Source organism: Pinus tabuliformis, chromosome 5_2 (genome assembly GCF_031772625.1).
Source record: "Pinus tabuliformis cultivar Carrire ecotype Pingquan chromosome 5_2, CPIR1, whole genome shotgun sequence".
In the NCBI taxonomy this organism is placed as follows: Eukaryota; Viridiplantae; Streptophyta; class Pinopsida; order Pinales; family Pinaceae; genus Pinus; species Pinus tabuliformis.
The window spans coordinates 785680524-785694412 of record NC_142306.1 but is presented as its reverse complement, the minus strand read 5'-3'; the positions used below and the strand labels follow the sequence as shown (position 1 = coordinate 785694412).

Sequence of the window (13889 nt, the reverse complement as noted above, 5' to 3'; positions counted from 1 at the left end):
CCGACTATGTAAAATTGTCCAAAGGCCTTTTCAGTATGCAAGGATCCTTAAAACGAAAGAGAATATACAAAATACATCGGGAAATCCCCTCAATGGATGATTTCAAATCAGGATTAAAATACAGATCATGGTTCAAATTATATAATTCCTACAGACATGCATTGTATGCGTAAATATATATATATATATATATATATATATATATATATATATATGACTAGACAAATCGATAGCTCTCATTTGTTCCTTGACTATATACAAAAACTTTGAGGGCAAATAACTAAAACCCAGAAACACAATGAATAGGAGAAACCTAGAAGCAAAGAGGAGCTTGGGGTCATTCATTTAGTTCTATTAACCCTCCACATTAGCCACGACTGCAAAAAAAAAAATAGAATGATGAGGAAGCTGTGTAACTTAACCTGCACCAGAAGCCAAGAAGGATTAGACCGAGGACAATCAGTTTCCGATAAGTATCGAAATTAGAGAAATATAGAGACTCAGGGTTACTTGTTCATGCCCAAGGTTGCAATTGGAGACCTGCCAACAAAACCAAGAAAGGATCAGAACAATTGACCTAGAACCCATGAAATCGACAGCAACAAAGCAACCTAGAAGTGGGTTAACCTGTTCCATGTGTTGTGTCGGTGCAGAACTGAATTCTAGAATAGGATTCTCCATGAAAGCTTCCAGATTTAGATTACTTGCGAAGAAGTCGAGAGGTTAGCCTCAACCGTCTTCGAAAAATACCTTAAGCACTCAGAACCCTCTTATAGCAGAGAGCAGTAACATGATTAAGATACAGGCCATGGTTCAAATTATCTAATTCCTACAGACAAGACTTGTATGCGTAAATCTATATATGACTAAACAAATCAACAACTCTGAGTTTTTCCTTGACTATATACAAAAACTTTGAGGATGAATAAGTAAAACCCAGAAACATAACGAATAGGAGAAACCTGGAAGCAAAGAGGAGCTTAGGATCAACCAATTAGTTCTGTTAACCCTCCACATTAGCCACGACTGCAACCAAAATAGAATGACGAGGAAGCTAGGGAACTTAACCTGCACCAGAAGCCAAGCAGGATTAGGCCAAGGACAATCATTTTCCAATAAGTATCGAAATTAGAGAAAATAGAGACACGATGTTACCTGTTCATGTCGAAGGTTGCAATTGGATACCTGCCAACAAAACCGATAAAGGCTCAGAACAATTCACCCATAACCCATGAAATCGGCAACAACAAAGCAACCTAAAAGTGGGTTAACATGCTTCAGGCATTGTGTTGGTGCCGAACTGAATTCTAGAATGGGATTCTCCATGAGCACTTCCAGATTTAGATTATCTACGAAGAAGACGAGAGGTTAGCCTCAACGATCTTCGAAAAATACCTTAATCACTCTGAACCCTCTTACAGCAAGGAGCAGTAACACTACCAGTGAAAAATCAAGAGTCACCTGCTATGCCTGGTCCAAAGATGTCGTGGTTTGCAGAGCCATCTCACCGGCGGGGAGGAGTGCAAATGAAAATTTTTTTGGGCAAACGGGTGGGTGGTTAGCTAAATCGTTTGAGACAAGTGAAGAATGTCAGATTCAACCTTAAATTAAATCAAGAGTGGAGATGTTTACAAGTGTCCCATCTTGGGATCTGAGACAAGTCCATTTCGAGTAGCCTGGTGGAAATGGGCAAGAAAAAACTTAGGATAAAATAACTTGTCCGCATTAAAATCGCATCGGGGCAAGAGACGCTTGCAATAAGAGGGTGAAATTGAAAGTTTGGTTAAAACTTTTTGAAGCCAAATCACCAGCGAAAAACTTTGGTTAAAATTGTTTAAACACTCGAAATTTATGGTCAACCAAAGAACTAATACCCGGTCAATGCCTGATCGAATAATAGTCCCAGGCAGGGACTAATAATGCACCATAAAAAGAAAAAGAACATGTAATACTATCAATGTCAATTTTTATTTATTAATGTGATAATACCACAGATTCTAAAAATTCTGTGCGATAAGTTTGGAATCAAATGCATAAACCACATGGTGAATTAAGCAAATATGGAGCAATAAGGGAATGTAGTTGGATTACAAGACAAATATGGCATGGGAAAGCACATGAAAAGGTAGCACGTTATCTTCTTATACATAAAGTATATCACACTTTCTTAAAATAATTCCAAAATGCTGCGTATTAACTTTTAAATATCATTCTGACATATACTCTCGCCTTCACATAAAATCTTGTATCTGCCCTCATCATAAGTCCACTCCAACATTTTTAGCTTAAATAAAGGTTTATGCATAATATCCTGTGAGAGAGGAAAGTGAAAAACTTTTGAAAAGGTGGATAAACAAAGTCCGGTGAGATGTGTAGTAAAGAGAAGAGAAGGTTTATGAAATACATGTTATGGATGTTTAATGTAGAGCATAAAATGTCCATAAAATCGTGTGCGAGGTAACACATATTAAACTTATATTAACTATAATCAAAATTGTCTGCAAGTCCAAATTTTTGTTGTCCAAATCTATATTTGACCAGAAGGAATATTATCCATTAATGATAGGTATAATGTCACATGTAACATGTACACCCACAAAACATAATTACTGTCATAAAACAATTTTTGTATTGATTACCATGACCATATAAATTTACTGCATCAAAGTATATAAGTTCTTTTTTATCAAAGCATGTCGAGGGTTATTGAAAATAAAAAAAAAATTATTACTCATTTAACGGGACGCGCACTAGCACTAACCCCAAAGTCACCTTATTAAATAACATTAATCGAATTCACATTGCGTTAATATAGGATTGATCGAAATTAGATTTTATTATTCATTTTCGGTACAAAATTTAATTTAATTTCGCCCGTCCTAGGGACACTTGGACATGCATGCTCTATCCATCTGCCAGGCTCTTAATCCAACACTGATGGTCTTTGGAACCCGTTTAAGACAACCACTTTTTCCCCGGAACTTGAGGTTCTCCACCATTATGCCCCTTCCTCGCTAGGGTTCAGGCTCTGCAACCTTCTCCTCCGGTATGAAGAATTCACCTTGGGAATGTTATTTTCAACCGACATACAAGTGCGAAAATCGGATTATCATATTTGCCTTCGATATGTTAGCATTAGGATAAGTTTGCTACGTTTAATTCACACTATGCACTTGCAGGTTTTCTCACTTCCCTCCAAGCGATGGCGAGACCCTTACGAAAAGAGTCAGAATAGGTCTTGTGCGCTCTCCACCAGGTAACTGAGATTTCTTAATCCCTTCAATGGATTTATCCTTCTTCTGTTTGGTTATTCCACCTGGTTTTGGTATAATTAACCACCAAGGTTTGGCGACACACTGATTACAATGCCTTATCACATAGGTACTTTCTGGGTTGTTTTCTCTATTGGTAATTCATTAGTTACATAGATGGTCTGCAAAGAGATAGGGTTTTTAATCGGTTCTTTCCTTGCTGGAACATGTTCGTGCTCCTCCACTTCTCGTTTGGCAACAAGTACGACACCAAACCATTCTAACAATTTCTTTTCTTTCCCGTTCCAGGTTTCACAATTTTCTCTCCTGACCAGTAAGAGGGTTTATGTTTTCTGAGCTTTTTTAGAAGAATCATATATACAAATGTATTGTTCAACCTTCTTCATATGATTAAATTACCCTCAAATCAGGAGGGATCCTTCCTCGTGGAAGCCTTTCGATCATCTGAGTGGTGTTTTTCTTACCACAGTTTGCAAGTTGATAGTTTTGAGCATTAATCTTGGAAAGGAAATTGTAATTATACGATGATTTGTTGAACAGTTGGGTTCTTATTCCCTCATATTTGCACTGAACTTTGAATTACGAATTAGTATTTTTTTTTTTTCTACCCACTCCAGGTTTGTTAATTGACATGCAGTTTCCATACCTATTTGGTTTCTTCTTTTTTCCATGCCAAATTTTCTGCGGATTAGGTTTGTTAATTGACATGCAGTTTCCATACCTATTTGGTTTCTTCTTTTTTCCATGCCAAATTTTCTGCGGATTTATGTTAATGGAATACGTTAGTATTATTGGTGGAATTATGTTAACATAAATTTCGGTGTTATGTTATAGGTTAAATAGAAATAAGCATTGTGCCTCTCTAAATTTAGTCATGATTTCCTCTGTGCTGCGCTTGTCTCATTCCGCTGTAAAGATTGATTTCCTTTGTAGTTTCTTTTCGTGAAAAAATTTGGTTCTTATTCAAGAAGTTTGCACCAATCAAATCTCAGTTAACTTCACAGTGAATTTATGTAATTTCTCATTCCTTTTTCTGATTTTTGAATAGGTACTAGGTTACATTTTTAACATAGTTAACCCTTAGATTTCTAAGTTACCCTGTAATTTCCTTTTTAGTACGTACCTAGCTGTGATTGGCACCTAGTTTATCCAGGATCCACTCACTTCCCTTAAGGTGCTATTAAAAGATTGTATTTGGATATGGACTACCCCTAGCAAACTTTATGCTTGCGACCCAACCAGAATCCCAATTATCCACTATGAATCTCCTTCTATAAATGATGTTAAAATGCCATTAATTTTTAGGCCCAAACTAACATAAAAGTAGTACTCACGCTTATACTATTCCTACAATATGTATACATATTCATTGGACCTTCTAAGTAAGATTGTACTTCTAGATTCTATAAACATTTAAAAATATTTCTTTTCAAATATCAACAAAAATTAGAAATACGCATCATGTCTTCTTTGCTAATATCTTCTTTTATAGTCCTTTTCTTTGTTGCAATTAACACATAGATAAAACAAAGTACTCTTCTAATCTTGTAGAGATACTTATATGTTCCCTGACTGTACTATAAAAGAATTCCACTAGGAAGATCTCTATGCCCAACCACGACAAAGAATTCCACTAGGAAGATCTCTATGCCCAACCACGACACTGGCAATGACATTCAGTCTCCCCCGAGGTTCTTCCTCTCCACACAGTTTGAAAAATCCTATATTGGATGTAGCATGTTCCCAAACCTTAGGACTGTATGAGTCTAGTCTAGTACTGTACTCTCAAGGATTGGTCCAATGGTTTCACTCGCTTTAAGTCCAGCTCAAGAACGCCTCAGTATGGCAGTGTCTTGTTCAAGGTATTAGCTCCATTTCTCACTTCTCTTTCTATCCTCTAGCCTTCACCTACTATCCTTGGATTTTGTCCTATGAGATGGGGTTTTTTTCATCTTTAGGAAGAGAGAAACTGGTAATTGTCTCTAGCAATGTTACTTGGGAGCGGGAGCGGGAGCGGGGAGCGGGAGCGGAAGCGGGAGCGGGAGCGGGAGCGACCATTTTCAGAAGCTCCCGGTTTGGGAGCGAATCCCGGAGCGATTTTTTAAAAATATATATATTTTATATATTTTTTAATTTTTGATACATATATGTCAACAAAAACATGTAGAATGATGAATTAGATATAAAAAATATAAAAAAGCATAGATTGAACCATATAACAACAATCATCTAGAAGTTATAATCTTCATCAACCACGTCCGCAAGTTAGTAACATAGTAACATACAACATATTGAGTCTCATGATTCATCAATCTTAAAGTTTCAAGCTTTCAAAATTCAATATATAACATTTATCATCATTGATCACCAAAGTTGTACTTGTAAGCTAAGTGTAACCATTACAACAAATAATATCTAACATGAAATGAAATGTTATAAAATGAAATGAAATGAAACAACTTTCAACTTTCATGAAGCATCATATTCATAATTCATTACTAATGAGTTATAATTGCCAACTTCAAACTTAAATTGTCATATATTGTTTAAAAAAATATCATAATAAATATGAAAGAGTCAATAGTTATAAAAGCTACTAGAAACTAGAGAAGAGAAGTAAATCTATTATCTATTTCTTATGCTTGGGCCTCTTGCCACCACGAGAAATGTCTAATTTTTTAGTCTTGTTGCAAAATCAGGATCTTTGTCATTAATATCACCCTCCAAGCATTAATATCCAGAGGTATCTTTGTCATTACCTTTGTATCTGTATAGGGATCTTTGTCATTAATATCACCCTCTAAGCATTAACATAAGATTGAAAAAGCATAGCATGTCAAGTCAAGATTTTGTTTGAGTGATGCGTACATTTTTAGAAGGGTCATGATAGAGGAGTTCGACAACCAATGTCACTAACATCAAGGTACATAGAGGGATTGGTACTCTTGATTAAATATGAGTTCCATACCCTAATACATGACAAAATTCAATGGAAACATTGCAATCCCCCAATCCTGAAATCCTGAAAAACTGATAAGTCTGCTGGATTTTGAATGAAATCTAAAATTCTACTTTCTCCATAAGAAATCCAATGAGGACGAAACCACTCTCAAACATCCTGAGTCATTTCATGGTAATGTTAAAAATTTAAGTAAAAGGATGAAAATGAAAATTAAAGAAAATGTCACTTTTACTTTAAGAATTTAACATTACCATGAATAGCATATCAATACTAGGGCCTAGACTTGATCATTAAGTTGCCCCACTCAAAAACTATTTGTTTCTTTCAAAAAAATTTGCATTTCGAACATTACTACAAAAAAAAAAATGCAAAAAAGGCAAAACGCTCCCGAAAAGGCAGGGAGCGAAATTTTTTTTTGGGAGCGCGCTCCCGAAATCGGGAGCGATTTCTGGAGCGCACTCCCGACCCGCTCCCGCCCGGAGCGCGGATCGGGAGCGGGAGCGAGGGGGGGGGGGGGCGCTCCCCCGCAACACTGGTCTCTAGCCATATCGAGGGTTAAAGATTCCCTTTAATTTTTCTTTTATTTATTATTGGTCCATGTCATATCATCATTCCTTCATTTTCGATTTTTATATATTTTGTTTTAATACAAAATTTCCTACTATACCTCTTCCGCCAGGTCATAAGTTACTAAGTCATGTAAAGTAAAAATCAATTAACAGTAAAACAAATATTCATAGCACTCGTGTGTCACATCTTCTCCCCCTCATGTGAATTATCATCCTTAGTTTTTAATCCAGTCTTTTGGAACATATCAGGGTATGTCATCCTCTGAGGTGGCCTCTTTTGGGCTGAAGTGCTTCCATTACACTTTAACCTCGATGATAGCTCACCTCCGTAGCATTGTTTCTCTTTGTTCGTGAATACGTAGAGGCTCTACACGAAATTCTTTTTCTGGTTCGATTTGCATTTCAATGATCACCTGTCATTAGTTCATGCTGAGTATAATTTTATATCCACATAGTTCAAATTACAACATAAAATTTTACCTGTACATGTTGCCAATTAATCACGTGCCTAGGATCATATATATATTCCTTTAACAAGGAAACATGAAAGACAATATATATGACCCGGTAGTGCAAATTTATATGCTACAAGTTTGACTATTTCGAGGATCTAAAAGGATCCACAATATCAGGGTGCTAAATTTTCACAACTACCCCATCATAAAGTACTCTCTCTAGGCTTAACTCAGATGTAAACATGATCTCTTACACAGAATTCCTGGTAGGTCCTTTTTTTTTGTAAGCATAAGTCTTTTTTCTATCTTGGGTTGCTTTCAAATTTTGTCATACTTTCCTCACTGTGTGGTCCATTTTGAGTTAGCATGTCAAATCCTATTACCAATCTATCCTCAAGGTTGTTCTAGTTAATGGGTATCCCTGTATCGTTTTCCATACAATACTTCAAAAGGACTCATTCTCAATGATTCATGGTAATTATTGTTATATGTGAATTCAACTAAGTGGAGATATTCTTCCCACTTAGTTGGTTGTTGCATAACATATCTTCCAGAACATAATTAAGTCGCTCTGTTTTCCCATTGTTCTAAAGGTGGTATGCGGTGCTAAACTCAATTTGGGTATGCAAACTTGTAAAAATGGCCTTCAAAAATTTGGAGGTAAATTTTACATCCCTATCTAATATCACCACCTTGGGTATACCATGTAGTCGAAATATTTCTTTCATAAATATATATATAATTTTGACTATTTATATGTAGATTTAACTGGTATAAAATGGGTTTTTTTGCTCAATTTATCTACCACTACCATGATGGAATCATTATGATTTTTGGATCTAGGCATACGTGTAATAAAATATAAAGTAATTGTATCCCATTTACTCTCTGGAATAAGTAGTGGATAAAGTAATTTCGTAGGGTGTTGGTGCTTAGCCTTAACTTGTTGGCACTCCAAGAAATGGGCCAAATAGTCCATAATATCTTGCACTAAACTAACATTCATCCTTCCAGCATCTAAAGGTTCAATTTACTTATTGGGGTCAAGATATGATATACGGTGTTCACGTGGCCCAAAGAGGGTGGGAAATTCAGTAATGGAACTGGGCGTCTACTGATGATAGAAAGGTTTGAACTAGCAAAAGCAATCCATGTCCTGCCCCACCCGGCGAGTAGTCAATAGCAAGCCTAGCCATCCAGCCAATCCCTTCTCATGCCTGGCCAAAGATAATCCTTCTTTATTCCAGAAAATATTTTTTGATACCCAGTATGGGTAGCATATGGTCTTTTGTGGAATTCATCCAACATGAATTGCTTAACAAAGTTTCGGTTAGGAAAATATATCCTACTACCCATATAGGTCAACAAGTTATCAATGTTTATGCCATAATCATATTGCTTCCTAGAGTTTTGTGTTTGACTGGTATGCTGCCATAGGAATTGATATTTGGGGTCTTTAAGGGAAAATTCCTTAATTTTTTCAACAAAGTTGGATTCCATTTGAATATATGAAATATCATATACAATATGTAGTTTCCAGCTCAATGCATCAAGCACTCAATTTTATTTCCCCTTAAGGTGTCTTTTATCAAAGTCAAACTTCCTTAAGAAGGAAGTACACCTAGATTGGTGTGCATTTATATTAGGTTGCTTAAAGCAGCTTGTGAGGTTGTTATGATTAGTCATTAAAATAAATTTCCTTCTCAATAAATAATGTCACCAGACTTTTAAGGCATGAACTACTACCACTAATTCCAAATCATATGCAGAATATCGTTGGTCATGATATTTTAGTTTGCATGAATTGTACGCTATTACTCTACCTTCATGCATAAAATCCCCTCTTATGTCTTCTTGATAATCGTAGGTGCAAATAATAAAATATTTCTTCGAGTGTGCTACTTTTCATATCGGTGTTGTGGTCAGTAGGTGTTAAATGCTCAAGACTTTGTTGACATTTTGTTTTCCATTTGAATGCTCTTCCCCTTCTCTGCAGAGAATTTAAGGGTATGCAAATTTAAGAAACACCTCAATAAAGTGACGATAATAACCATCTAGCCCCATAAAAGAATGAATATTCACAACATTTGCGTGGACAATCCACTCCATGATAGTTTTAATCTCCTTAGGATCCACAACTATGCCTTCAGAAGAAATGATGTGTCCTCCTAATTATTGAATATGATCTTTATAAAAATTACATTTTCTATATTTATCATAAAGTTTGTGATCTCATAAGGTTGCGATACAATTTTAGGTGTTCCTTGTGTTCTTCTAATTACTTTGAATAAATCAAGATATCATAAATAAAAATCAGAACAAATTTATCTGATGGAATATACCATTAATCAAACTTATGAACGTTTTCGTGGAATTATTAAGCCAGAGGGAAACACCACAAATTCATAATGGCTGTACCGAGTTTGAAATGTTGTCTTACCTAGATCTTCATCATTAATTTGTATCTGATGATACCCAAATCGTAGGTCGGTTTTCGAGAACACACTAGGTCCTCTAACCTAATCAAATAAAGTGCCAATTCTCAGCAGAGGGTATTTATTTTTTATGTTTAGCTTATTCAGTTGTCTATAGTCAATGCATAGTTGCAAAGTACCATCTTTCTTCCTTACGAATAAGACAGATGCTCTCCAAGGTGGTACACTTGGGAGAATGTATCCTTTCTCTATGAGCTCATGTAATTGCATTTTGAGTTTTGTTGGCTCAACTATACTCATATGATAGGGGTCCTTGATACATGTGTTGCTCCTAGAACTAGTTCTATGGTCAATTCAATGTCTTTCTTAGGTGGCAGTCTGGGTATCTCTTCCAAAAATACATCAATAAATTATACTTAGAGTTGGTATACCCCACCCGTACTACGTAAATTTGGCAGACTTTCTGAATGCATCTTCTTAACTGATTGGAATTAATAGGTCACAACTTAATTGTCTTTTTAACACCTTGAATTTCTTGTCTAATTCCTTCCTCAATAAGAAAATTAACAATTGTATCCTTACAATTCACAAGGGACCAATGTTTTTCTAACTATTCCATTATGATCATCACATCATAAGATCCTAAGGGTAGCATGTTTACATTCACCCTAATTTATTGTCCCATTACCTCAATAGTGTAGTTTTCTATTTTGGAAGTTACCTTTCGTTTGGATCCAATAGGAAATTCGACTAACCAAGGGTTTTTGAATTTAATTTGTTGCAAATGACACAATTCTACAATATTTGGACTAATGTAACTCAAAATTTCTCCTGGATCAATTAAAATAGAAACATAATGATTTTATATTTTACCTTCACATTCTATGATTGTAAGTTGATATTTATCATGATTTTCGTCCAAAGTTGTGTTAATCCTCAGTATATTTCTTGCCACTTTAGCCACTATAGAAACCTCTTGTATGTTGGCATCTTGTTATGTCCAAACATGATGTGGGAAATTTTTTAGTAATGGAGCTTTGCATATCCCCAACATTGTAAGGGAGGTTTTAGCTACTGACTAACTTTTAGTTTACTTCTTCTTTCTCTCTGTCTGGTTTCATTTTGTAACCTAAATTTATGTTGATTCTTTTTTGAAAACTTTCTCTGGTGTTTTCGATACATGCTTCTCCCACCAATACTTTTAACATTTTTATTATTTAAGAAACTTTTGCGTCATATCTTATTCTGCCCACTTTTACTACTTTATCCCTTCTGCTTCATTTTTTTGATAGAAAATTCGAGATTTTCGGATAGTCTCGTCCATCGTTTTTGAATTTTCAAATTCCATCTTCTCCTTCATGAAGGTAGGTAGGCTACTAATAAAACATTATATCTTGGATTTCTCTTCCTGAATGAAGGGAACATATCTCAGTAAGGACACGAACTTCGTTACAAACTCATCCATAGTCAACTCACCCATTTTTACATTATGAAACTCTTTTTCTTTTTCATCATAAAACCATTCGATCAAATATGTTTCCTTGAAATGTTTCTGGAAGTCATTCCAAGTTATCTCTTGCTCTTCAATTCCCATGACAGTTTTAATTTCCTCTTAACATAGGGTAGCTTTCCCTTGCAATTGATAAATTTCCAGTGATGCTAGGGTCGTATTCATAACAATGGAAATACTTATTCATGTTAATCAGCTAGGCCTCATCTACCTCTTTATCTTAATCGTCAAAAGTGGGAGGTTTAATTTTCTTGAATTTTCCTTGAAGTTCAACTTTCTGCTTCTTATCCCCTTTATCACCAAAGGAATTCTCAAATTTTCCCTCATCATCATTACATCTCCCTTTAAATTATTCATTATCTTCCCCTTATCGAAATAATTCATTTTTTTTGTCATTACCAACACTCCAATTTGGCTCTCATTGATTTTTTCTGTCTAACATCCTTTTCATAATTCTTTCTTATTCCAATCTGAGTCATTCATTGTCAGCTCTTAGATGAGTCATTTCATCTCAAAACTATTAACTTTTCCCAGTAGTGTTGCATTGGCTTGCCAAGAATCCTCACTTAATTTCACCCACATATCTGGAAGAGCTTCAATGTAGGGTGCTTGTGGTCTTATCGACGGTCTAGTCCATCTCCACATCTTGTCTCTAATCTCTGTGCACATTATCATAATTGTGATTGTGTAGTTGCCCAATTGGCCATAATATTAAAACTATGCTTTGATGCCACTTCTAACATGTACACTCACAATTAATAATTACTCACAAAAAAAAAACAAAAAATTATTGATTACCACGACCATATCATTTTACTACATCTGAGTATATAAGAACTCTTTGATCAAATCATATCGAGGTTTATTGAACATAACACAAATTTCATTACTCATTTAATAGGAGGCACACTGGCACTAACCCCAAAGTCACCTTATTAAATAGCATTAATCGAAGTTACATTGCGTTAATACATGCTTCATGGAAATTATATTTATTATTCATTTTAGGTAAAAAAATTAATTTAATTTCACCAGTCTTAGAGGACACACAGAATTTCATCCTTCATTCATCTGTCAGTCTCTTAATCCAACGATGATGGTGTTTGGAACCCGTTTGAGGTAACCGCTTTTCCCCAAACCTTGAGGTTGTTGACCATTATTCTGCTTCCTCGCTAGGGTTCTGGCTCTCCAACCTTCTCATCTAATGTGAAGAATGCACCTTCAGAATGTGGTTTTTGACGTCGAAAATGGGGAAGATCCAACAAGGCCATGCAAGTGAAAAAATATGAATATCATGTTTTCCATCAATATGTTAGCATTAGGATAAGTTTGCTAGGTTTAACTCACACTCTACACTTTTAGGTTTCTCACTTCCCTCCCAGCGATGGAGGGGAACCCTTTCGGAAAGTGTCATAATAGGTCGTGTGGGCTCTCCACTTGGTAACTAAGATTTCTTAATCCCTTCAATGGATTTTTCCCTCTTTTCTTCGTTATTCCACCACGTTCTGATATAATTAACACCCAAGGTTTGATGAAGCACTGACGACAATGCCTTATGACACAAGGACTTTCTAGGTTGTTTTCTCTATTGTTAATTCATTAGATACAAAGATGGTCTAGAAAGAGAGGGTTTTTAATCAGTTCTTTCCTTCCTGGAACAAGTTCGTGCTCCTCCACTAGTCTTTTGGAAACACCTATGACATCGAACCATTCTAACAATTGGCTTCTCCTTCCTGTTCTAGGATTCACTCGTTTCTCTTCCGATAAGTAGGAGGGTTTATGTTTTCTAAGTTTTCCTAAGAAGGTTTATATATATGTGTATTATTCTAGATTATTCATATCACCAAATTACCCTAAAATTAGAAGGGATCCTTCCTCCTAGAATCCATTTGATAATCTGAGTTGTGTTTTTCTTGTTACAATTTGAATTTAATAGTTCTGAGCATTAGAGTAATCTTGGAAAAGAAATTGTAATTATAGGATGATTTGTCGAAAAGTTAGATTCTTACTCCCTCACATTTACACCGAATGCAGGGTTCCTTGAATTGGGATATATATATATATATATATATATATATATATATATATATATATATATATATATATTTGCTACCTACTCTAGGGTTGTTAATTGACATGTTGTTTCCACACATCTTGTTCGCGAAGTCTCTATTTTGTTTCTTCTTTTTTCCATGCCAAATTTTCTGCGGAGTTATGTTAATGGAATATGTTATTGTATTGGTGGAATTATGTTAATGGAAATTTTCATGTTATGTTAGAGGTTAAATAGAAATAAGCATTATACCTCTTTAAATTTAGTCATGATTTCCTCCATCTTCCACTTGTCTCATTGGACTGTAAAGATTGATTTCGCCTGTAGTTTCCTTTCATGAAAATATTTGGTTGTTATTCAAGAAGCTTGCACCAATCAAATATGAGCTAACGACACAATGAATTTATGTAATTTCTCATTCCTTTTTCCGATTTTTGAATCAGGAAATAGTTTTCATTTTTAACACAATTAGCCATTAGGTTGCTAAGTTATCCTATACTTGTTTGGTACACACCTGGTCATGATTGGGAGCTAGATTATCCAAGACCCAGTCACTACCCTTAAGGTGTTATTAAAAGATTGTATTTGGTTGCAAACTGCCTTTAGAAAGCTTTGTGCTTGCGACCCCTAAGG

The 13889-nt window shown here is 35.3% G+C and overlaps 2 long non-coding RNA genes across 2 annotated transcripts; one reads left to right on the top strand and one right to left on the bottom strand.

Moving 5' to 3' along the window:
* Window positions 1–630: 630 nt before the first annotated feature.
* LOC149161638 (uncharacterized) lies at window positions 631–2259 on the bottom strand. Its single transcript, XR_016261447.1, has 4 exons — window positions 2224–2259; window positions 1462–1562; window positions 1156–1185; window positions 631–1068 (listed from the first exon to the last, which is right to left on the bottom strand). It is a non-coding gene; the product is annotated as an uncharacterized LOC149161638 (long non-coding RNA).
* A 657-nt stretch (window positions 2260–2916) lies between these two features.
* Window positions 2917–3839, top strand: LOC149161637 (uncharacterized). Its single transcript, XR_016261510.1, has 3 exons — window positions 2917–3046; window positions 3180–3256; window positions 3561–3839. It is a non-coding gene; the product is annotated as an uncharacterized LOC149161637 (long non-coding RNA).
* Window positions 3840–13889: the final 10050 nt, after the last annotated feature.